Genomic DNA, 27571 nt, shown 5'->3' on the forward strand with positions numbered 1-27571 from the left:
AGTAAGGCAGTCGTGGTAACAGTAAAGACACCCATGAACATCTGGTAATAAAAGCAATCATAAATAGAAATTAAACAGGGTTAATCGCAAAATAGCTTAACTTCAGCCCTGATGTATTGGTCTTCATGCGGCCCGAAAAACAGCTGCTTATCCAGACACTCCACTCTGAACTGGGCCATAGCAGAGGTCATCCGGCCTCTCTCAGTAGCTCGATTAGCTCTCCACCCATGAAACATTGCTATTAGAATTAGTTCACCTCTTTTATCTGCTGTAGAGTCCTCCCCATCATGGGTACCCATCAATAACTAGGAGCTGTAAATCACGTCTTTATTCCCCTGTGTGTGCCTATGAACTCCAGCTTTCTAAAGCAAGCTTTTATTACATTCTATTCTAGCAATTCCCCCTCTCCCCCTCTGTTAAATGAAAAATTACAATTCCTATAAAATCAGTGATGCGCACACACACACAGATACACACACATATATATATATATATCAAAAACGAAGTTGTCCTCATGTGAAAGCGCACTCCCAACAGGTTATATAAACGGGAAGAAAAAGCAAAGCCAGCAACTCACAGTGAATTCTTTCAGCAGTTTCATTATTCCAGGCCTTAAGTTATAAAATCATCTCTGGACATGTGTTTCAAGGTCAATCCTTTCTTCAGCAGAGAAAAATATAAAAGTGTTTCACCCTCATAGGTGCAGCCAGTGCTGGAGGTGTTCCAGGCATCTCTTTCTTACTGAAAGAGATGAAGAGATATATATATAAACATCCATACAGCAAAACTCTGCGGTTAAGGGAGAAATTCTCACACAGTCCCAAGTCGTGAATTCCAATAAACTTTTAATGAGGCAACACTCTCAACACGCTTTCAACACAGCCAGTGTCTTGATCACGAGTGACTGTGTGACTGTGAAACGTGAAAGTAAGCATTAAATACAGCCAATAAGTGCATGGATTCATATTTTTTGCTGTATGTAAGGCTATATAGTTATATAGTTGCCGCCATTTCAAAATGGTGTTTACTTTTGTATCAGCTGCGCATCCCTTTATTTGTGTCCATGTACTTATTCACTTTATTTAATGCTTACTTTCACCTTACATAGTCACTTGTGATCAAGACACTTGCTGTGTCGATACGCATTGATTGCGTTGCCTCATTAAAATTTTATTGGAATTCGTGATGTGTTGGGAGTTCACATAAATTTGTCCTTTAACCACAGTGTTTTGCTGTATGGATATTCCGGGTCCCCACAGATCATGAACTACATTTGTGGACTGAAGAACTTGTAGGACACGGTATAGTCATATATGTGGAAAAATGTACAACTATATCTCTTCAATCAATCTTCATGGCACTTTGATCATATGAACGGATCTGGTTGCTGTAAGCTGTAAGCTGTCATCTTCAGTGTCAAGGATTGCAAGAGATGGTAATGAGTCTGCAGCAGTCACTGAGTTTTTAAGGTCAGTCTTTCTTTCACCAGTTTGAATTGAAGACCAATAAGTCACAGGCCTAAACTGAGAAGAATTTCTGGTAAGAGACTTCTAAGGGTGCTTGGCCGTCACCATGTGTCCATTGGTAGACACCACTTAAAAAGGTTCAGCATCATAGGGAGCATCAGATTTTCTTTTGATCATCTGTCGAGAGGGCCTTTACATGTCATCTCTTGTCTGCATAAGCTTTCATTTTCACTTGTACGATTCATGTTTTCACTTTTGCCTCTCTTTGTGGTACTTTGAGGTAACTTGGTTACCATTGGTCTCCCCCGATCATCAAAGTAGCAGGACTCTCAACAGTGATTGAGTGAGGTGCTGAACAATAAGCTTTTAGAATAGAATTTAGTATGTTTTCAAACTGAGCTTCTCAAGGGTTGCACGTTGTACTTCTTTCTTTAGTGTTCCCATGAAAAACTCATCACGTCGAGATCATAAAGGTGCACTCTTTTGATGCTTTATGTTCAGATGTTCCAAAGCCTCTTTGAATTCTTAACTGATAAAGGGACGGCCATTATCAGACTTTACAATGGCTGGGATGCCCCATGTTGCAAATATGCCACCTCATTTTTCAATGACTCGTTCATGAGTCGTGGATAAGAGCTCTTCAACCAACCGGATACATGAGTACTCATCTACAATCACCATTAGAGGATGCCCATTATCATGGGGGCCAAAGATGTTGATGGCTATTCTGTCTCATGCATGTCTGACATGTTCAACGTATGTTGAGTACCATTGGTCAAAAGGCAGTTGCATATTTGACGGTCCTTGAGCTATTTTTCAACTATTTCATCTAGGTATGGAACCAGAACTCGGATTTGGAGAGCTGTCTTTGTGGCAACAATATCACAATGTCCTTCGTGAGCCACTTCAATTACTTTGTGATGCATACTCTCTGGGATCAGCTTTCTTGACCTTCACAATATAACTCCTTCCTGAGTTATAGACAATTAATCTTTGCCATTTTAGTATTTTTGATATTCACCATCCTCACTGAGAGGATGAATGTCTTTGCTCCACAACTGATGTGTAATAATATCCTTTAACTTCAGGATGTCACTATGATGGATCAAGGCAATGATAATCTGGGGTAACAATATAGCAGCTGGTGTACTTGATTTGACACTGAAACTAATGTAGACCTCAGCGGGAAACATCCTTTTTTACGACTTTTTTTTCCCGAAAGTCGTGGTTAACGAAAGCGCAACAACGCTTTTTTTAACCACGACTCTGGTTTTTTGTGCCTTAACTACGTATGTTCTGAACAACGATGTGAGAAACTGGGGCTGATTGCAGAGGCCCCCTAACTTTTTGCCCCCATTTTCCACTTTATGCTGGTGTTTTCCTGACTCTGATGGTGCCCTGGGTACTGCTAACCAGTCCCAGGGCCTGTGCTCTGTGTAAAATGGATATGCAAATTAGGCTAATTATAATTGGCTAAGTTAACCTACCTATAAGTCCCTAGTATATGGTAGGGCATGTAGGTTTAGGGACCACAGCATAGGTGGTGCACACCTAGGTGCATTGCTGAGGTGCCCAGTGTCATTTTAAAAGCAAGCCTGCATTGCTGGCTGCTTTTAAATTAAAGTTATATGCAAATTCGACTTTGGAATTAAAGGTACTTCCAAAGTCTTAAACTACCTTATTTTTACATATAAGTCACCCCTAAGGTGTGCCCTATGTGCCCCTAGGGCTGGGTGCCATGTAACTATAAGCAGGGACTTTATAAAAATAGATTTATAAGCCCTGGTGAGGTAAAAACAGCCAAATTCGTTTTTCCCTCATTGAAGTAAATGGCCTTCATAGGCTAGAATGGGCAGACTTTATTTAAAATTTTAAAGTCTCCTTAAGTGTTACATACCAAGAATTTGGTATCAAATTGATTGTTATAATAAATCCCACAACTTCCAGTTGTTGGATTTAATATAACTAGTGCAGGTAAAAAGTTTAGACTTTACCTAAAAAGTTGCCAATTTCAGCTCTGCATTGTTTTTGCTGCTGTGCTCTGATTGGCCAGCCTGCAGCAGCTTCTGCCAGGCTACTTTAATGAGGTGTGAAGTGGCCTGACTTCACACAAAGGAATGTGCTTGGGGGAGAGAATCTCCCCTCAGCAGATGGTGAGGCAGGAAGGGGGAGGGCTGCCAAACTGGTCTTCAAAGGCAGAGAAGGACATTTGCAGCACCCAGCAACACCCCCACATCCTGCAACCCCAGACAATTAGGTGCCCCCTTGATTAGATTAGGAGAGGGCAGGAGAGGGGTGTGTTTATGATTTTTAGCCACACCAGTGGGTGGGCTCAGCCAGATCTCTCCTCCAAAAATCAGATTCATCCATTTTGGATTTTTAGAGACGGTTGCCTTCTGGGATGGATTTTTGCCACACTTCCCAGGAAGTGGTCATCACAGGGGGACGACCCTGTCCCTGATTGGAGAACCAGGGCCCCCCTGCTTTTCACCCAGGAGCAAGGATAAAACTGGCAGACCTGCACCCACGCCTCAGATCCCCACCAAATTTCAAGAAGAAAGAACTACAAGGAGAAGAAGGACTGCCCTGCTGGACCCCTGGCCTGCACCTGGACCCTGCACTCAGAAAGACTGCACCAGCTGCACACTTGGGCTTCACCACAAGAAGGACTTTGCCTGGCTTCCACTGGTTCAAGGAGGGACTCCCTGTTTGCTACAGGTGAAAAATTGCTAACCAGAGTCCCCTGCACCAACTCCTGAAAAAGTGACCAGCTGACCACTGCCCAGTGGCCAAAAAGGAGTTTGCGCCAGGTGCACTCTGGGAGTTGAAGTCCGCACTTCCCAAGGACCATCACAGAACTTCTGGACCCTTGGGGTGAGCTGTGGACCCCAAAAGAACCTTAAAAGAACATCTGGGTGAAGCCCCAGAAGTTTGGAAAAGATTGGAGAAATTTTAGAAAAAAGCTCCATAAAGTGACCGACTCGACGCGGAAATTCTAGCCGGCTTGCCTCAACCGCGACCCGGCCTGACTTCGTGGTTCGTCCCGGTCAAGAAAAACATCCGAAAAAAAGACTAAGTCCGAACGTAAAAAGTTGACCGGGACCTTCCAGCCATCGTATCCGAGAAGGGCTCCACGGACGTCGGATCAAGATCCAGGTTTACCCCGGTCGAAGGATTTTCATCTCGAAAAAACGACTAAGTCCGAAGGTAGAAATCACCACCGAGGAAACCGACTTCGCGTATCCGGACAAGGGCTCCAGGAGGTCGGATCCAACTGGCAGGTTCGTCCCGGTGAAGAAAAACTTCAAAATAAAGACTAAGTCAGAAGGTAACTTTTTAACCGAGGCTTCCCGCGACCTGTAGCCGAGCAGGGCTCCATCGCGGTCGGCCTGAAAGTTTGACTTTGTCCCGGTCCTGGTGCAACCAGATGACCCGATTGGCGCTTTTTGTTTCTATGCGCTAGAAAATAATAATACTTTAAAAATTCATATCTCCGGTTCCCCTGAACCGATTTTAATCGTTTTTGTGTCATTTTAAAGATAAAAATATAAGCTATTTTTATAAATTGGTTTTGGATTTTTAAACTGTTTCCTGTGTTTTATTTAATTACTGTTTTGTGATATTTGAATGCTTTACACTTTGTCTCCTAAGTTAAGCCTTGACGCTCGATGCCAAGCTACCAAGGGTAGAGCTGGGATTAATTTACTGAGACCTAACTGTACTTTTGTGGAGGTTTGTGGCTTGTTGCTAGGTGTAGGTACCTACCTGCCCTACCAATAACCCATTTTCCAACATAAATGGAAGCAGCGACGGGATCCTGTACTTGTGTTCAATATCACGTTACAGTTTTAGATAAAACAAATTAAAAATCCTTTAAATTGTCCTAGTGCAAAAATTGTTTTTAATTTTTAATTTTAATTTTTTTTAAATTAATTTGGATTAATTTCAATTATTGAATTTTTGTAATTTTTCTAAATTCTTGTTTCCAATTTTTGCAAAAAGCTTTTGTTGACACAAAACTAGGGAACCATGGAGCTTGATCTGGCTAGCCTACCCACACTGACAGTAGTCCAGCTTAGGGGGTTGTGTATTGAGAGGGGGTTGCCTGCAACTACTAATCTCAGGAAGGAAATCCTGATTAAATCCCTGACAGCATGGGCTGAGGCCCAAGAGGTAGAGACAGAGGAAGCTCCAGAGGAGGAACCAAAAGAGGATGATGCTAACTCTAACCACTCAGGGGAGGAAAGGCATGAGACCCCAAGTGAGGAAGAGGAGGAACGGTCCTCAATGGATACAGTCACTAGGGGAAGACCCAAAGCTAGTGGTAGGAAGAGGGTCCTTTCAGGAGGAGAGAACCCATCCATCAGGGAAAGAGAGCTGGAAGCCCAGCTAGCCTACATAGCTTTGGAAGCAGAGAAGCTGGCCCTAGAGAAGAAAAAGTGGGCATACAAAGAAAAAAGAGATGGAAGCAGCGATAAAGAAGCTGAGGTGTCCATGGGTGGGGGAGTTTGCCCCAGATTACCCAAGGGGGTGGTCCCTGCTTATGTAGAGGGGGATGACATAGATAAGTGGCTGGAGGCCTTTGAGAGGGCACTCCAAATGAGAAGGGTTAGGCCTCAATACTGGGGTTCCCTTTTGTGGGAGTTGGTCCCCAACTCAGGGAGGGATAGGCTTCTGACCTTAAGGGGGGAGGAGGCAGATTCATACCCTAGTATGAAAAGGTGCTTAGCCAAGAAGTTTGGTCTGACCCCAGAGCAATATAGAATGAAGTTCAGGGACACCCAGAAGGTCAGTACCCAGTCTTGGGTTGACTTTGTGGACACCTCACTAAAGGCACTAGAGGGCTGGATTATTGGCAACAAAGTAAATACTTATGAGGGGTTATACAATCTGATCATGAGAGAGCACATCTTGACCAATTGTATCCAAGAAAGGTTACGCCAGCATCTAGTGGACTCTAAGCTGACCAACCCTAGAGAGCTAGGGGAGGCAGCTGATGAGTGGTTGAGAACCAGGGTGGTTGTCAAGTCCCAGGGGGGAGACTCCAAGAAGGGGGGGACAGGTCCCCAAAAACCTAAGGATGGAGGTGGTAAGCCCACCACAGAGACTCCCTCTGTACCCCAGAACCCTAAGAAGGAGGAGAGTAAATCCCACTCCCAATCTGACATGCAGAGACAGGGAGACCCAGGGTTAAAAAAGCTCTTGGACAGTAGGGCTTGCTTTGACTGTCAGCAGACAGGTCACTTCAGAGGAGATGCAGCCTGTCCAAAGAAAGTGGTTAGCACTGGGCTGTCCAGTGTAGCCATAGAGGAGGATTCCTCAGATGATGAAGTCCTCCTAGCATTGTGCTGGGAGACAGGACCAGATGGTAAGCTGGTGATCCCTGAGGGTGGGAGTAGGCACTTCCACCACATTCAAGTGAATGGGATCCCTACCACTGGCCTGAGAGACACCTGTGCCAGTCACACTGTAGTGAGTGACCGGTTAGTGACCCCAGACATGTATGTCCCAGGAAAGACAAAGAAAGTCAGGATAGCCACAGGGGAGGTCACCTCCAAACCTGTAGCCATAGTGCCCCTAGAGAGGGAGGGTATCCTTGACTGGATTAGGGTGGTAGTCAGTGCTGACCTTCCCCTAGATTGTATCCTGGGCAATGACCTCCCAGAGGTGAGTTTGGTCACAGATGGGGTGGTCGCCCAGGGCGCCCCCCCAACCCAAAGTCCTGGGGAGTCAGTCCCTACAGTTAGGAGACAGGGGTCCCCAAGAAAAGGAAAGAAGAAAAGGAAGGGTAGGCCACTCTTAAAGAGAGTTCCAGGGAGCCAAGGGCCCTCTGCCCCAGTAAGGGGGGAGCCCAGAGTTGGCACTGGTGAGGCCTCACCTGACCCCAAGGAAGTCCTGAGTAGTCAGGCAGCTGTGCAGATGCAAGGTGTTGCCCCTGCACTGACAGAAGGGAGAGTGGAAGGAGGGTGTCTGCCACAGGAGGTGGTAGCCCCCCACTCTAGACAGCAAGAGGGGTGCCAGGACCCCAAAGTTGCCCCTAAAGCAGCTCAGCCACCTGTCAGTGGAGAGCTTAGGGTGTGGTTCTGGGTACTGACAGCTGTCAGTAGCCTCTGCTGGGTGCTAGCCTTCCTGGCAGCACTGTACTTGGCCTGGGAGGCAGACCCCAGGGCCAATAGCAAAGTAGGCCCCCTGACCCTATTGGTCATGGTGGGGTTGCTCAAGTGTTGGGTGACCTCTTTGGGTAAGCTAGGTGTTGCCCTAGCAAAGTTTGGAGTAGGGGAGGTGGGCACCTCACTACCCAAGTTGGCAGAGAGAGAGGAGGAAGACCCCCCTAGAGGGAAGCTTCAGTTTGGGTTGGGTCCTTTTACTGTTGGGATGGCTTCACTACCCAGAGGGAGTGACCCTGACAGGAGGATATAAGGCAGAGTAGGCCCTGCAAAGGGACAGCCAGTTTTCTTCACTGTCTTCCTCGCCTAACAAGCCAGGAAGACTCTCCCAGGGTTGGGCTGAGTCTCCTGGGCGTGTGGGCTGGGGGGGGGTTGTGTGAGAAACTGGGGCTGATTGCAGAGGCCCCCTAACTTTTTGCCCCCATTTTCCACTTTATGCTGGTGTTTTCCTGACTCTGATGGTGCCCTGGGTACTGCTAACCAGTCCCAGGGCCTGTGCTCTGTGTAAAATGGATATGCAAATTAGGCTAATTATAATTGGCTAAGTTAACCTACCTATAAGTCCCTAGTATATGGTAGGGCATGTAGGTTTAGGGACCACAGCATAGGTGGTGCACACCTAGGTGCATTGCTGAGGTGCCCAGTGTCATTTTAAAAGCAAGCCTGCCTTGCTGGCTGCTTTTAAATTAAAGTTATATGCAAATTCGACTTTGGAATTAAAGGTACTTCCAAAGTCTTAAACTACCTTATTTTTACATATAAGTCACCCCTAAGGTGTGCCCTATGTGCCCCTAGGGCTGGGTGCCATGTAACTATAAGCAGGGACTTTATAAAAATAGATTTATAAGCCCTGGTGAGGTAAAAACAGCCAAATTCGTTTTTCCCTCATTGAAGTAAATGGCCTTCATAGGCTAGAATGGGCAGACTTTATTTAAAATTTTAAAGTCTCCTTAAGTGTTACATACCAAGAATTTGGTATCAAATTGATTGTTATAATAAATCCCACAACTTCCAGTTGTTGGATTTAATATAACTAGTGCAGGTAAAAAGTTTAGACTTTACCTAAAAAGTTGCCAATTTCAGCTCTGCATTGTTTTTGCTGCTGTGCTCTGATTGGCCAGCCTGCAGCAGCTTCTGCCAGGCTACTTTAATGAGGTGTGAAGTGGCCTGACTTCACACAAAGGAATGTGCTTGGGGGAGAGAATCTCCCCTCAGCAGATGGTGAGGCAGGAAGGGGGAGGGCTGCCAAACTGGTCTTCAAAGGCAGAGAAGGACATTTGCAGCACCCAGCAACACCCCCACATCCTGCAACCCCAGACAATTAGGTGCCCCCTTGATTAGATTAGGAGAGGGCAGGAGAGGGGTGTGTTTATGATTTTTAGCCACACCAGTGGGTGGGCTCAGCCAGATCTCTCCTCCAAAAATCAGATTCATCCATTTTGGATTTTTAGAGACTGTTGCCTTCTGGGATGGATTTTTGCCACACTTCCCAGGAAGTGGTCATCACAGGGGGACGACCCTGTCCCTGATTGGAGAACCAGGGCCCCCCTGCTTTTCACCCAGGAGCAAGGATAAAACTGGCAGACCTGCACCCACGCCTCAGATCCCACCAAATTTCAAGAAGAAAGAACTACAAGGAGAAGAAGGACTGCCCTGCTGGACCCCTGGCCTGCACCTGGACCCTGCACTCAGAAAGACTGCACCAGCTGCACACTTGGGCTTCACCACAAGAAGGACTTTGCCTGGCTTCCACTGGTTCAAGGAGGGACTCCCTGTTTGCTACAGGTGAAAAATTGCTAACCAGAGTCCCCTGCACCAACTCCTGAAAAAGTGACCAGCTGACCACTGCCCAGTGGCCAAAAAGGAGTTTGCGCCAGGTGCACTCTGGGAGTTGAAGTCCGCACTTCCCAAGGACCATCACAGAACTTCTGGACCCTTGGGGTGAGCTGTGGACCCCAAAAGAACCTTAAAAGAACATCTGGGTGAAGCCCCAGAAGTTTGGAAAAGATTGGAGAAATTTTAGAAAAAAGCTCCATAAAGTGACCGACTCGACGCGGAAATTCTAGCCGGCTTGCCTCAACCGCGACCCGGCCTGACTTCGTGGTTCGTCCCGGTCAAGAAAAACATCCGAAAAAAAGACTAAGTCAGAACGTAAAAAGTTGACCGGGACCTTCCAGCCATCGTATCCGAGAAGGGCTCCACGGACGTCGGATCAAGATCCAGGTTTACCCCGGTCGAAGGATTTTCATCTCGAAAAAACGACTAAGTCCGAAGGTAGAAATCACCACCGAGGAAACCGACTTCGCGTATCCGGACAAGGGCTCCAGGAGGTCGGATCCAACTGGCAGGTTCGTCCCGGTGAAGAAAAACTTCAAAATAAAGACTAAGTCATAAGGTAACTTTTTAACCGAGGCTTCCCGCGACCTGTAGCCGAGCAGGGCTCCATCGCGGTCGGCCTGAAAGTTTGACTTTGTCCCGGTCCTGGTGCAACCAGATGACCCGATTGGCGCTTTTTGTTTCTATGCGCTAGAAAATAATAATACTTTAAAAATTCATATCTCCGGTTCCCCTGAACCGATTTTAATCGTTTTTGTGTCATTTTAAAGATAAAAATATAAGCTATTTTTATAAATTGGTTTTGGATTTTTAAACTGTTTCCTGTGTTTTATTTAATTACTGTTTTGTGATATTTGAATGCTTTACACTTTGTCTCCTAAGTTAAGCCTTGACGCTCGATGCCAAGCTACCAAGGGTAGAGCTGGGATTAATTTACTGAGACCTAACTGTACTTTTGTGGAGGTTTGTGGCTTGTTGCTAGGTGTAGGTACCTACCTGCCCTACCAATAACCCATTTTCCAACAAACGAACATGCGTGGTTAAGGTACAAAGAAGGGAGTTGGCGAAGGTAAGTGGTGGATTTAGGTTTTGGGGAGGGGGTGGGGGGTCAGGGGGTTTTAGGTTTTGGGGTGGGGTGGGGGGGTGGGGCGTTTTTGGTTTTGGGGAGTGGGTGGGGGTCAGGGGGTTTTAGGTTTTAGGGTGGGGTTGGGGGGTGGGGTGTTTTTGGTTTTGGGGAGTGGGTGGGGGGTCAGGGGGTTTTAGGTTTTAGGGTGGGGCTGAGGGTGGGGCGTTTTTGGTTTTGGGGAGTGGGTGGGGGGTTGGGGGGTTTTAGGTTTTGGGATGGGGTTGGGGGTGGGGCGTTTTTGGTTTTGGGGAGTGGGTGGGGTGTCAGGGGGTTTTAGGTTTTAGGGTGGGGTTGGGGGGGTGGGGCGTTTTTGGTGTTGGGGAGTGGGTGGAGGGTCAGGGGGTTTTAGGTTTTAGGGTGGGGTTGGGGGGGTGGGGTGAGGGATGTAGGGTGAATGGTGCCTATTGCTAATGATTTTATCAGGAATGCCTTTACAACGAAATATCATTGTTAAGGCATTTGTGGTAAAATCATTAGTAGTAGCAACGAGGTCGGTGTTCCGACCTCGTTGTTAAGGCAGTAGTTGTTTTTGAAGTCGTTGTTTCGTCGTACAATCGACCTCAGCAGTTTTGGATGGAGTACCTTGACCTTTTATAGGGACTCTCAAAAAGTAGTCAGCAGGATTCTGATGTTTTCCTGGGTGATGCACAATTGTATAACATTCTCCTGCAATCTTAGCTCACATTGTTCAATACGAGGAGGCATCTTGGCCTTTGGATTGCCAAAGATAGTCACCAAGCTTGATATAAAGTTACCAGCAAAAAAGCTTTCCGTACAGGAATACATTGAAATGCTCACAAGCCCATACCACAGCCAAGCTTTCTTTCTCAGGTTGTGAGTATGCAGGTTCTATTTGTGACAAGCTTCTACTAGCATAGGCCACAATATGCGGTCAATCATTTGAGCGTTCATTAAGCTGTGCAAGGATAGCGACTAACCTGACTTGGCTGGCATCAACGGCAACCACTGTATGAAGTTTTGGATTGAAGTAGGCCATTTCAGTAGCATATTTAATGGTGTGTTTGATTCTCTTGAAATTTCTCTCACATTCTGGTGACCATTGAAATGAACATTTTTCTTTGCCAACTCACGTAATAGAGCCTTAACAGTGGCAAAGTCTTGTATGTGTCTTGAACATTAACTAGCCATGCCAAGAAAAAGAATGTACCATTGAACTGGCCATGCAAAGAAACAAATGTACCATTGAAACATCTTGTGGGGGATCAGCATGTGACAGGGCTTGTACTTTTGCAGGATCAGGTGTCATACCCCGATCAGAAAACATATCGCCAAAGAACATTCATTTTTTTGTTTTGTTGAACTCACGTTTGTCAGCATTCAAAGTCAAACCTGCATCACTGAGTAAACAACATACTTGTGTGAGAACTCTATCGTGCTCCTTCTGTGTAGCTTTGCAAACCAATGTCATTGCTATAATTGAATGCATTCACAACAGTCTGTATGATATGTTGAATGAGGTCTTGGGAAAGTTGTGCAGCCGATGGCACACCAAAACTAGGTGCCTGATTTAGAGTTTGGTGGACATATTACTCTCATCCACTGTATTACAATTCTCATAGGGTTGTAAACGGATTGTAATACATCAGAAGGGATATCTGTCATGTTTGAGATGGAGAAACTCCATCCGCCAAACTCTAAATCAGGCCCTCAGTCTCTTGTATCTAAACAAACCAACATGTATGGAAAATGTTGTTATGTACCTGCAGCTTTCTTCAAATTTCAACTGATGATAACCTTTATTTGAATCAAGTCGAGAACAACCTTTGAACAATTCAATTGTGTTATCATGTCAGCAATGGGTGGACCTGGATGTCTTTCTCGTTCAATTGCTTTGTTTGACTGATTTATGTCAACCCATATACATACAGCTCATTTGCTGTCCTTTTTGGGCACTAATACAATGAGAGAAGCCCATGGTGTTGGACCAGTGGAACTCTCAATATTGTCATGTTTCAGTAAGAATCCAAGTTATTTTTCAACAGCTTCTTGTACATGAAAAGCAATTTATCTATGTTGCTGAGCAACAGGATGGAGATCATCATTAATATTCAGTTTTACTTTCATAGTCTTAAGCTTTTCTAAAACATGAAACAATGAATGGAATTGACTTAATATTTCAAGATGAGCACACATGTTGTAATTCCTAGAAATCTGTCCCAAGTCGGCAGCTGTATTGAAGCTGAGTAAACACACCCTTGATGCTGTACCTTGAAGCACATGTATCACAAAGAAACCTTTGTTTTCTTATTTTTTTACTGTCGCTACAATTTAACCTTGACTCTTTATGGGCGTCAATGCAGCCCAAGTAACATTTTGGTCTTTGATGGCGCTGTAATCAAGACAGTTCATTGTATTTCTCTTCAGGCAATATGTTTATCGACACACCATTGTCGATACTGAAAGGTATTGAACAACCTTTCAATTTCAATGTGATCTTTGTTCGTGTTTGTATGATTTTGCTGCTTTGGTATGTTGACCTTTCTTTGACTGAAATCTTTCTTCACATGCAAACAATCCAACAAGTGCATGTTTCTCTGAGGTAAACATCAACACAGTACAAATACTTTCTTCACTTTCACTTATTATTAAGTTGGAAGAATTGTTTGACAATGATCTAGATGAAGATCGACTTTGTTTAGTATCAATTTGTCTCAACTGATGTTGGTGCTTCGCCTTGTGGGCATGGGCCAAATGTGGCTTCTGGCTGCTGTTTTGTTTTTCTGCCATAACACACATGCTTTTGCCTTTGCTTTACACTTTGTTACAAAATGACTCACATGTGGGAACCTCTTGCCTCCATTGAAACTCGAGGATGGTTGTGAATAGTGGCACACTCGCTATTCTATCGTGACCATAAAGTAATAGTGAAGAACTAGCATCTCATGTGTCTGGTGCTCAAGAAGAAGGGAAGAACCACCCTTACTTCCTTATTTGGAAAAGATCCACATAGTTATTCAACAATTTCGAGCACACTGTGATTAATTCCATGTTAAATTCACAGGTAAGCAATTGTAGCTTTATTTTCTCTTTAAATTAAATCATCAATGCCCATACAATGCTAACATGGGTTTCATCAAAGCTACAGTTGTAGGTGACTTCTTCAGGGCTATAACAAATAAAAAAAAAACATACATCATTTGGGGAGGAGTGTGTAAATCCAATGAAAGATCCTATCACCAAAGATGTATTCAAGCCGTTCATGCACCAAAGAATGAAAGCTGATTGATTATACTTAGAAAAGAAGAAAGATATCATTACTCTCTCTGATTACAGGTTAGAAACAGAACAATTTCCCAAGTCTCAAATCATATTCTTACACCAATTGTGTGTTATTAAACATTGATCAAATCAACAATATGTGTTTTCATACCTAGTCATGTCGTATTGTATTCCTTTCAAGTGTCTGTGTGTCAATGTCAGCAATGTCCTACAATTTAGACACTGAATCACTGCAGCAACAACTTAAGATCTTCATTTTCTATTCCTGAAACTGTTTTTAAATTTCATATCTCCCAATCCAAAACTGTGCAGGTCCAGAATATCAAACAGGGAATATTGTGGCACGTTAATATCTTACTGAAGCATACAAAAATGTGATGGATGGAAAGCTTGAATTAATCTCAGCTTCAGGTAATCACTCAGGGCCGCATCTTAGTACATTGTTGTTTTGCTTTCCATGCCACATCTGTTTGGACCCAGCCATATGCAAATTACTCTTGATGCTGCTCCACTGTGAATAGTCCGGCCTGAACTGCCAAACCATGTTCTCCCTGCACTGGAATACAAGCAACCCAGGATCGGTTTCACGTGATGCCCTAAGTAGCAAGGGTGTGCCTAGACATCGGTCCCTTGCTCGCTGTGCCACAGGAACTAAGCAATACCTGACTGATGAGCCCTAATCAGGGTGAAACCGGCTGTGAGTTACTTGTGTACCATTCCTGGAGGACCTGGCCTGGCAGTTCAGTCTGGCTGTTCCCAGAAGGAGTAGGGTCAAGACTAATTTGCAGATCACTGACTCCAAACTGAAGTGACATGGTAAGCAAAAGAACAATGGTTTGAGATGCGATTGTCAGTGGTATACAAATTGCAAACATTTGTCCCATCACCTTTTGTGTATTTTTATCTTAATATCATAGTCACAATTACGAGAACAAAAATATCAACAGATATTTATCAATTTTCCATACTTAAGTCTACATCTAAGTACCTTGAAGAGAGATAAATCTTCAAGTTACATAGGTGTAGAGTACCAAATAGTAAACCTATACTTTCCTCCATGCACTTAGCTTTTGATATTTTAGCTATGAAACTAAGGCATAATAATATTTCCCTACTCAGTATTCCATACTACAACCCTCAAACCACATGCTGTCATAATTCTTTGAAATTGCGTTTGGCACAGTTACAAGAGAACATCTAAACTCCCATTTCCACCTGAACTTCAGAAAGCTCTTGATGGAACACCTACTTTCCAAAGATTACTAATGGTTTTCTGACTCTTTCCCCATTTCCCCAACCTGGCACTTATTCATGGATGAACTGCTTGCACTACAAAACAAACTTAAACACATAAGGAGTTATATAATAGAGATGTTCACACACCAACCATTGTTCTCAAATAATACTGTTAATCAAATATTCTCATTTGTGTGATATTTAAATATGAATATGTTTTTATCTTCTATTCCCATTATTTTTTGGAACAAAATAATGATCGAGACATGTATGCTGATGTTGTATAAAAAGGTCCGACCCATAAATTAGTAAATTCAGTAGTTTTCAATGCACTGGACCCTGCGCTCAGTAAAGCATTTAGATTTTGGCAGATGGGGTACACATTGAAAAATGTATTTTGCCTTCGTCGGTCGGTATACTGGAAGTGCATTACATCCTATGGCACTTGTATTTAGGTGGATGGGCTATCCATCCACCAAACTCTAACTCAGGCCCTTATCCTTTTCACTCATAAGCCGTCATTTAGAGAAGGTCTGACTACGGCAAAAGAAATGTTAAATGTACTATATAGAGATCATAGTATATACAATCCTTTCTGCTATGTAATTTGATGAGATACAACTTTATTACAAATGCAATAGTATCACATTTATAATGCCAATTAACACAAGCAAGAGGCAGATGCTTAAGCAGCAATAATAAATGCAAAGAAGGTAACCAAAACACTAAGGCCGAAATTTAAGAAGGGTCTGGCGCCAACTATCGACACATTAGCATCATTTTTTTAATGCTAATGTGGCGATAGTGTGTCAAAAACGCCACGCCATATTTACAAACTGGTGCAATGCTTGCATTGCAGCACTTTGTTAACCCTTGTGCCACATTATGCCTGCACCAGGCATAATATATGCAAGGTGGCATTCCCCCATTAGAGGGCCCACAAAAATGTCGCAGTGGAATCTCAAAGATTCCAATGTGCCATTTTTAATGGCATTTTCGCAGAGCAGGCATCAAAAGGAGGCACATCATTATTTATAATGGGCCTCTATGTACTTTGCAGGGTTAGCATTTACAAAGTATTACGTCCTGGGGAAAGTATCATACTGTACACTACACAATTCTCTTATTATACACTCATACACTCCAATGATCAATCTTAATAAAGGAATATCAAAAATATTATTTAATAAAAAAATCCCATGCAAAGCTAGAATAAAACCACAATAATAAAAAGATCCAACAGGCCCCACAGAGGACCACTATACAATCTCTAGCCTAACGCAAATTGGAGACAATGCACAAGACACCCCCCTGGTCTATCGTCACTTGCTATCCCAATTCAGGTATCCAATGGCAAATTTTGTATCTATTTTTGGCCAGTTCCATTGGGTCCAGCTATCCATCTTCCATCGTATTTCGGTAGTCTCTCACAGTTCTTTCACCACCTTCCTCAGGACGATTATATATTCTCCCAACACATTATTGCATGTCTGTACAAGAATAAAAGAATGACCAGATAAAATATACATATTCTAACACCCTTCACCCCCAGTGGCTCTTAAACATGCTTTAAAAAAGCCTTACATCATGTCGTAAACCCCCCACTTCCAAACAAAGACTCTATAGGACAAAACAAAATTGACCCTTTAAAATACCTCCCTCATTCCTTTATTAAAATATCCCGTTGAGAACACCCTATGTGGTCATTCAGACCAATCAGTACCTCTCCATCAAAAAGGACCAAACAGTTCTTCTAATCATCATTATTCAACCACACCACTCACCTGCATCCATAATGAATCATACAAGCATCTAGATTTAATAGTAATCATCAAGTCGTATCCACATCCAGAGAGTGCTTCTTACTTCTCTAATATCCAAAATCAGATATCTTCTATGGGGCAAAATAAATTAAGAAATAATTATAATCATTTTCAAGTAGAGTGGGCCCCGCATGTGGATGGTGAACCACGGGTGAAAGAAAGTCACTGGGTACGTCCAGGAATGTTGGGTCCCTTGAAAATGAGTATTATTATGTATTAGTTTAAGGGAGGTTGCAATTGTAATTGTATCTATATAGCAGTTACTACCCCTGACGAGGCATAGACAAGCTTTTCGGTGAGTAGCATGCTACAATAGACCTCAAAAAGGATTAGTGATGGATTAGTATAGGGACATACGGGTCTGTTAGTCGGATTGAATCCAATAATGGAGGGATAGAGGACGGAAGAGTCTAGAAAGTGTTATTTGGGATGAGTAAAAGAAGAGATGGAGGAAGAAAGAGTCTCTAGAAAGGGATTAGGGAAATCATAGTAGTAAAATGAGGTTTGAGATGAGTCAAAGGAAGAATACGTGAAGGATGAATTAAGAAAGCGTTGTTTGGGAGATCATATTAGAAAATGAGGTTTGGGATGAGCCAAGGAGGCATAGATGAGGTACGAATCTAGAAAATGTTCTACTTTTGGAGCTTATGTCCAACCAGTGCTTAATTTGTGACAAAATAAGTCCCAGGGCCATCATCAGGAGACCACTGCAACTTGCATCACTCGTCACCCATATCAGTGCTGCGAATGACAACACCCATACAACTACTAACCATCACAGTCCTACAAGTGTAACAATTCAGACAGTTCCAGGCCCCCACAGCTATAAAAATACCTAGGGAGGCAGGTATTAGCCATTTATAATATATATTTCATGAAAAACAACTATTGTGTGCTTATCCCTGGATTACACAAACGTCACCACCATGTGGCAGACTGGCATAAGTGCCGGTGTTGCAAATTAAGTACTGATGCTGAGCACTGGAAACCACCGACTCAAATTAAGCACTGAGGCCCCTTTTCACAAGACTGCCGAAGCCGTGGGTAGCAGAAGACTGTCAGTGTTGGCAGTCCGAAGACCGCTATATTAAGAGTCAAGTCGTATTTCCGCCTGTTTATGAGTGGAAATCTGACACTGTCGGCATGGCCGACAACGGAAGAGAGTCATTTCCACTGCCAGCACTGCCAAGCCAAAAGGACTCCGCCCACTGTATTATGTTACGTAATACAGCGTTGCAGTTTCCTGAATGGTGGTGCGATGCTGGAGGTGGAAAACACCCTGACCCATTCCCTCCCAGACGACTGCTTCACCAAGACATGTAGATGGACCATCTGAAAGGGGGGTGGGTGGGTGTTGTGTGCATGTGTGTAGTGTGTGGATGTATGTGTAGCGGTATGGGTGTGCGTGTGTGTATGTATGTGTGCTTGGGTGTGTGAGTCCGAATGGAAGCGAAGGGGAGGGGTGCATGTCGGGGTGCGATTGCACGTGTGTTTGTATGCAAAGGGGTGGGGTATCTGTCTGAGTGCGTGTATGTGTATGAATGGGGGTGTCTGGATGTATGCGTGCAGTTGGGGGGTGTGTCTGCATGCAAGCGGAGGGTGTTGGGTGCGAGTAAGTAGGTGTGTGTATTGGGATGCATGCGAGTGGGGGTGCATGTGTGCAAGTCTGTGAGTGAGTGGAGATGTCTGTGTGCAAGTGTGCAGATGAGGGGGGGTGATTGCAAGTGTGCGGATGAGGGTGTGTGCAAGTGTGCAGATGAGGGGGGATGTGTGCATGTGTGTGAGTGTGGAGGGGTGGGTTACTGCTAGGTTTTTCATGGCGGGGCAACCACAGCGAAAAGCCTGGCGGTTTGCTGCTTCCTAATGCGGCCCGCAGCCTGAGGTTTGTCACTGGCCTCGAGGAGCTCACCTCCAGCCGCAGAGGTCCGACCAGTTGGACAGGCGGCGTTGTGGCAGTTTGGCTTTGGCAAACCTCACAACTCGTAATGCGGCGGACTTCACTGCCGGTTCCGCGGCGGTTAAACTGCCACAGTGAGTTTGGGGGTCTCATGACCGCCAAACTCGTAATGAGGGCCTGAGTCCAATTGAGGTTTGATGGTGGCTCCATCTGAAACCTGGGATCCGGTTTCAACTCAGGAAGTCTATATTTCCGATTGCCCACACATCCATGGACTCAGCTGTGTTGCTTTGAGCCCTAATGCTTTGAAACTGGTATATGCTTTGAAGTCAAAGGTTTCCATATAGCATAGGAGGGGACAGTCGTATTCTGGGAGCTTTTTCTGCTTTTCAGTGCCTTAACCAGATTTTATGGGTTTCTGTGGGCGTCGGGATGTAATAATCAATATGAACAGGAAAAGCTTCCTGTGAATCAAAAAGAAACATGTCAATCTCCCTTCTCTCAGTATCCTGAATTATCTTTTCAGAGTCAGTGGAAACTCTGCTTCTTCAAAATCCAGATATTCTGCCTCAAGTGCATGGAGCGTCCGCACTAACAGTTCTGAAAACTAAGGGCCTCCTCTGAGACTTCGCCTTTATGCCATGAAGTACCCAAAATTTCTCTTCTGGTCTCCGTTTCTCTGGCAGGAAATGTGCACAACCTTGGAAGAAAATTTTGTGGGGTCCTTTCAGAACACTTTGTGCATAAAATCAACAACGTTTCATTTATGACCAACATCAAAAAGTCAAAGAGTGAATAAAAAGTTGTCAAATTTAGGGGCCATTCATATGAAATCTCATCAGCCAAATCTCTCTGACCAAACATCAGTAGACTACCCCGGTAAATGAATGTCAGCTGACAAAACTAACAACGTCACCTTCACCAACCATCGACCGAACCCAGGGTTAAAATCCCAGGCATCACACTAATCCTGTGGCCACATGTACGATTGCCAGATTTTGCAACTTCCTAATTGCAGCTTTGCGACTCATAATTAGGGAATCGCAAACTGCTATGTACCATTGTCTTCCGGACACATGTGATTCCCAGTGGGTCACAAATGGACCTGTCTCATCAATATTCATGAGGAAGTTCGCAATTTGCAACGTATTTTTAATGGCCAAAATCACAGCAGACCATCATGTCTAGCACTGCTTTTTAAATAAAAAATTGTTTTTGTGAAACAGCAAAATGGAATGCATTTTAGAAACAAAAAGAAACGTTATCTTTACATTTTTTAGGAGTATACAGTGGTCCGTGGGACCACTGCCTGCTCTTAAACGATGTTTGCACCCACATTTGCAGGGGCGCCCTTCCCGAATTGTGAATGGTTTACCTCCAACCTGAAGTTGGAGGTAAACTGCTAATTTTTTTCGACTGGATTCCTGTTGCAAAACATGTACACATCCATTACGACCTGCTATTAGGAAGGGATGCTCTTAACAAGTCCCTTAATAATACCAACTCGCAAACCTATTTTGCAATTCTGTAATGGGTTACCAAAACACAAAATAGGGTTAGTACATGTCAAAAGTCAATTTAGTGGTTGCAAATGGCCCAATTCTCTGTATGCGGCCGCTTAAACCGTTTGTACTTGTGGCCCTTTAGCCTTAACCACAGGTAGCCCCAGCACCTACCCTTCAGGCATAGCTGAATGTAGCACCAACTCTACATCCTTCACTAAATAGCCATGAAGCAATAACCAAAAAATCGCCTAGCCTATTGCCATATACCCTCACCCCCAACACACTGCTTTCCAAGGTGGCTTGCAATTTGGGTCTCTTTATGGAACCTAGCCTTCCATTGGAGACTCAGGTGGACTCCGAGACACATGTTCTTCATTTGAAGATACTGAAGAAAGTGTTACCCTTTATCGATCCCTAGCTATTTGTAATTGTGAGAAACATCTTAATTCACTCTCAGCTGGACCGTGGCTATCATTATACATTCCTACACTGTTTTAGCTGGTCCAGAAATCCATACCAATACTGATTGTGAGGATGATAAGGAAGGATTATATGGCCAGAGGCTCACAGCTCCACATTGGCTTAGTTTTTGGCATATGATCATCTTGACCTTTATTGTCATAACTCTGTTTTTTTGCCAAATAAGTTTAGATGGCATGTTTCAGGTCAAGGGTCACATTCTGTTCATTAATGTACACTGTGTGTGCATAAAACTGGAACTATTAACTATGGGTGCAGAGCTTTCTCACTCACAGCCGAAGGTTGGAACCTTCTTCCTCTTTTCTTGAGGCCTGCTGCAAGTCTGTTCAGGTTTAGGTGAGGTCTCAAATATTTGCTTTTCAGTCAGCATGTTCTCTTTGTCTTTTCCTCTATACTCTTTGTAGTGTGAAGTGTTTAACTCTTGTTGCAGTTTTAATTTTAATTAAAAATTATGAGTTCTCTACAATGCCAGGAAGCATATGCTAAATACATACACTTGACATAAGTTCACCAGGCATCTACCAGCCCTAGAAACCTAGACAAGCAACGGCCCTACACCATACCCAAAGGCAGCCACTGAGTCTAGAACCATAACCATTGAAAGCCTCCACCTACAACCAACTCTAGACCATCACCATGGACAGTACCCAGTTCATGAGCCATTTCCTGAGACAGCCCCAGCCCACATTCAGCAACAATCCATACCGTGCACATGGCACAGACAGCCATGGGCTACACCTACTGGTTTTTACATTCATAAGTAAAGGCAACTAGAACCAAATCAACCACCATCACCAAATACTAATTTGCAACTGAATCCAACCCCAGTTGTTGACTACGATACCTTGACAACAGCCAGCTTCCTACTCCAAAGAGCACTACCCTTTCCACCATAACCACAGTCTGACCCGTGCTCTAGCCATAATCACAGAACCACATTCTTCGAACTTCAACCTCATATGACAGCAGTTATCACCAGCACAACACTTCTCTTCAACTAACACCTCTCCTGATGGAAAAGCCACAAATCATCCAATGACAAAAGAGAACTTTTTTTCTTGTCCTAGGTTGGACTGTCCTCAAGTCACCCTGAAGTATGCTCTCTTCCCTCCCACATTTTTCTATTTTGTTTACAAAATAGGTAAATGATCCACTGCTTCATGTAGTACAATACCACGCTCAGGAGCACACACGTGTCATGAGGTGAGACACAAATGAGTGTGAGAGAGTTTCATGTTACATATGCATTAAAAAAACTGTCTTTTGCATAAATGCCCTAGGAAATACAGGAATATCTTATCAAAGTCTTCCCCTTATCCTTAGGGTATTGATGTGGTAGCATCTACCCAGGGTTTTACTCACTCCACAATTACTGGTGTTTATCAGGGACTAACCTGGTAAGTACCCACCTGGCAGGCAGTAGCCCTGCATGTGGAAGGAGTACTTGAGAAATGGCCTGCAATACTCTCTACTTAAGGGCGCAACAGATTGTGTTTTTATTCCCCTTAATTCATACTCAAGGGAGAGACAGGAAGAAAGGTTGAGTACCCCCCTTAAAGCAAGGGCTTGTTGCTGACCAAGCCCTGGAGCATCATAATGCAGATTCAGCGAGGTGTCTTCAGACACTGTGGGCTCAGCGCACAGTATGCAGGTCACTAGTCCCTGTGACTAAGGACATCCCAAGACACTTGTTCTTGTGTGTAGGAGTGGGGAGCGAGACAGTGCTCAGACTCATCACAACCACACCAAGAGAAGTGAAAAACATTACCTGGTATTTTTCATTGTTGCTCTTATCTCATTGTATGATATGCCTGGAAGCATCTGTGATTTTTTTCAGACTTGCATTGATCAGGGTTAAAAAGAAGGCCCATATTTTTCAGAGATTTTGAGTGTAGGTTTTTGTGTACAGGAGTGATGTTTTGAACCCTGTACTAAGGGCAAAGCTGGATGATCCAATATTATGAAGGAATCTAGGTTACAGAACAGAAACCCCACCCCTCCACTAGCATCAACCTGTACCGTACCCCGTTCCAGAACCGCAGGCCCACAGAGTCCTTCACATGCTAGCACCTAGCCCAAAATGCGTTCATCTCTGCACCACCTGTGGCCCCACCAAAAGCCTCCCACACACAATTATTTTAAAGTTCCTTGTTTATTGAAGCAGTCTGGAGACCAGCCCCCATGGGATGTCAGGAAATTGTTCCCCATTTCCAATTCCCTTGCTGTTAAAATAGGTGCTTCCTTGGCTCGTGCTGACTTGGCAGTGAAAAGGCAGTGCTCTGCATGGCACATACCTGCTTGATGTTGTAGCTGTGTTGCAACGACAATGTACTCATTCAGTATAGGGCATTTGCCCCAAAATTGCAATCTAACCTTGTTAGCTATGGGGTGGGGCAAGCCTGCCCTTAAAAACAAAACGGAGGCCTCATAGATGAGCATCCATCACCGAACATTTGTGAGCTCATTAATGACTCTCTGCTCTTGGACAGCACATTTTTAAGTAGGGAGGAGGAGTAAATGCTCAGATGGGTTTGTCGGTGAAAGTCAGGATAACATGTTTTGATTTTTGTAACATACGTCGAAAGGGGGTGAGGTGACCCAGGGGGTGTTTGAATGTTGTATGAAGAAAGGCAAGATAGCAGTCATTGAATTTTTTTTCAGACTAGATGGAGAGGAAGAAAGAGTACCTAAAAGTGGTGTGGAAAAGCGTAGGATATCAGGTATTTGGTTTTATGTAATGGGGTCGAGAAAGAGTGGATTTGGGTATCGAAAGTGGTAGCATAAGGTGACAGGGTGCCAGATTAATGTTTTCTTGCACCGGGTAGAGGGAAGGTGAAAGTGAATCATAGAGAGGGAAGATGATAGGACAGCAATATTCTTCAATTTTCATGGTCTGGCATGACAGTACAGCTCTCACCAGACAATCATGTGAGAATCAGCAGGAGATGGGCTTTGGCTCTTCCACATTTTGGGAGCAGGAAGTGCATGTTTTGATTGGGCAGAAGTTGCATGCTTCCTCAAAAAAATGCTTGGCCAGCTGTGATCATTTTGTTTATTTATCAAGCTGCCTGAACTTGATATTTCAAGGGCACACCATTGTAGTGATATTAAAGTGTCTTAGATAACTAGGTAATTGACAGTGTTTTTCTCTGGCAGCAGAACAGATGGGAGGAGTGCAGTCATTATCCTACATGGGTATTTAGATCTGGCTTGACAGTGTAACTGTCACCTGCCCTTATGTGATCAGCAAAAAAGAGGTTTCAGAGGCCTAGAGATTACACTAGATGCAGCAGGACTGAAGCTCTCATTATGACATTGGTGGTAAATCCCACTTACCGATACGCTGACTGCCGCCAAACTTACCGCTGCCGCGGTGGATATCCGTCCACCATATTATGACACACAAACACAAATCCGTCACTATTCAGCCACATACACAATTCCGTCAGTCCAAAGGTTAGTGCAAAACTGGCAGTATCAAAACCCACACCGTTACGTCAACAGAACAACGGCCATCACATTATGTCCCACGAATCACCATGGTGGACAATTAATGTCGGTAAACCTTTGGTGGTACATACCTCCACGCTCAAAATACACTCACTCAAACAAAACAACACCACATTGGACAATTCAAACAACACACACCTGACCCCCATACACACGCCACACCCACACACCCACACACCCACACCACTATAAAACACCCACCCACATTACCCACAACCCTTTACCATTACAACCATTGGCACAAGACATACACCATGACTGCGGACAAAACCAGAGCCACACACTACCTGCACCTATACAGCACCCATACACCCCACATCACACAAGCCAACACATCATCCTACAAACCCTCACCTACAAACCTCACACAACACCCATGGCACCACAAAGAGAAAGCGGTGGAATGATCTACGGGGGAAGGTATGTTCCATTGCAGCAAGACACCAACTCGCTGTACAGAGGACTAGCAGAGGACCCCTACCTCCTCCCCCACAACTAACAACATGGGAGGAGCAAGTCTTGGCAATCATGCATCCTGAGGGCCTGGCCAGAGTAGGAGGAGGACTGGATTCTGGTAAGTCAACTCCCTACTACTACTACTACCTTCCTATCTGCATGCCATCGTCACCCCTACCCTCACCCTCGCTCCTATCACTCCTATCACTCCACCACTTCCCACACACCCCACCATTGCATCTCACTCATCCCAATGTCAAGCCCTGCATGACATACCAATGTATGGACACCAATCACAGACCTGCATGGTCCTCTTACCACTAAAGCATGCACACGAGAGAATGAGCTATCCCACCACATATCAACGTACACAAGTGATAACTGCCAGGGCAAATAAAAACAAACAGGGCAAACCACAAATATGTCAGCCACAGAAACAATAACACAGCATTTACATCCCCACAGGTACTCCAACCAATGTCAGTGGAGAGGAGGAACCAGCAATATCCAGTCCCCTCACAGAGTCCCAAAGTGATGACAGGAACTGTGGTCTTCTGGATCTGGATGACCAACCTGGCCCATCAGGGACCTCTGGACAGCTGGTTACCCAGGCCCAGTCACACACCACCACAGAGCCTCCCCCATCAGGAAACACCACCACAGCACCCACCCAGCATACCCATACCTCTGTCCCCAGGATGCGTCACTCAGCAGTGTGTCCACCTCTACAGGGACCCAAGGGCACCCCTCATATCCAAGACAATCAGGGACCTGGGGTCAGGGGCAGTGGGCACACTGTTCAGGGGACAGCGGCACAGGCCAACAGGGAAACTGGGAGGAGTGCTGTGCGCCAAGGGCAGGACAGGCCCAGGGAACCGACTCTCCAGGAGGCACTTACAGAGATCCTGGGAGCATATTAACATTCCCAGGACAGGACGGGCCAGATCCTGGACAATGTGCAGGAGAACAAGTGGCTGCAGGAGGGACAGTACCAGGGCATCAGGGAGGACTTGCAGGCCATCAACACCACCCTGGTCTCCATAGCAGGGGTGCTGGCAGACATGGCCAATATTACGAGGGAGGCAGTCTCACAACAGCGGGCCCCTGCCACTAGCCAGACATCTTAACTGCCTTTCACCTCCGCTGCCGCTAGTGGCCAGGAGGCCCCACCACAGGACCAACAGGCAACCAGCACCCCTCCCCCTGCAGAAGGAGAACCACCCCGCAAACGTTCCCTGCGATCCAAACTGAAGCCAGAGACACTTGCCAAGACCCCCGCCGGGAAACAAGACTCTCCTGATTGTCAGCCTTGTGTCTCACACAGTCACCCTGCCCACCTTAAACTGCCATTGCTCCCCTTCCTATGTCCCCTTGAACAATGAATCTGTGCTACATATAGACTGGAACAATACCCTGGAATTTCCTCCATCATCATCCCATCCCAGTGCACTTGCCTCTCTTTTTCTTAGCACAACAATAAACACCCTTGGAAAATAATAGACGTTTGGAGTATGTCAAATATTTCAAATATGTATTTATTTAACCAGGTTCAAACAATTCAATTCAACTGTGCAGCAAATGAGCATATGTTAATGACCTGTAGCTGGCTGCAGTGATCACACCACAAACTATTGTGAGGCACCAACATCTGTAAAATGAATTGCCAAAGGGTACAGTAAGTGGGCATGGAAGTGGTAAATAACAGCATGCCAGTGCCACACAAATTAAATATAATTACAATGAAATGTGAAGTAACACTGTCTTACCTGTTTGTTATTGGAAGTACTGTATGATGACTGCTGTTCTGTTGTCCTCATCCTCATCCTCTGCCTCCTCTTCCTCACTGTCCACAGGGTCCACTGCTGCCACATGGGCATCTCCAGCCTCCTCCTCCTGCAGAAAAGGCACATGGCGTCCCAGGGCAAGGTTGTGCAACATGCAGCATGCCACTGTTATCTGGCAGACCTTCTTGGGTGAGTAACACATTGATCCACCTGTTAGATGGAGGCACCGGAACCTGGCCTTCAGGAGGCCAAAGATCCATTCTATAATCCTTCTGGTTCGCCAAGGTGCCTTATTGTAACGTTCTTCTGCCCTTGTCCTGGTATTCCTCACAGGAGTCAGCCGCCAAGATAGGATTGGGGTAACCAGAGTCACCTGCAAATATTGAGGGACGACGATTTAGCCACATACTATCCCATATGGCCCACACCATATTCATACACCAACATGTACAGGGTGGTAACCAGGGCTCACCTATTAGCCACACCCTGTGCCTCTGTAGTTGGCCCATCACATTTGGAATGCTGCTATTCCTCAGGACAAAGGCATCATGCACCAAAGCCAGGATACTTAGCATTGACGTGGGAGGAGTACTGGTCCGCCAAGCACACCATCTGTACATTCATAGAGTGGAAACATGATTCCTGAACACCTGTTCATTCTGACGGGGAGGGGGTACAAATGCAATATGTGTTCCATCAATCGCTCCTATTATGTTGGGGATATGTCCCATTGCAAAGAACTCTGCCTTCACTGTGGCCAAATCCTCCACCTGGGGAAATACAAAATAGCTGCCCATGTGTTTAATCAGGGCAGACAACACTCTTGCCAGCACTATTGAGAACATTGGCTGTGACATTCCTGTTGCCAATCCCACCTTCACTTGGAAAGAACCAGTTGCCAGGAAATGGAGCACAGATAGAACTTGCACAAGAAGGGGGATCCCAGTGGGGTGATTGATAGCAGATATCAGGTCAGGCTCCAATTGGGCACACAGCTCTGTGATTGTAGACCTGTCCAGTCTATAGGTGAGGATAATGTGCCTTT

This window comes from Pleurodeles waltl, chromosome 4_1, assembly GCF_031143425.1.
Source record: "Pleurodeles waltl isolate 20211129_DDA chromosome 4_1, aPleWal1.hap1.20221129, whole genome shotgun sequence".
Lineage (NCBI taxonomy): Eukaryota > Metazoa > Chordata > Amphibia > Caudata > Salamandridae > Pleurodeles > Pleurodeles waltl.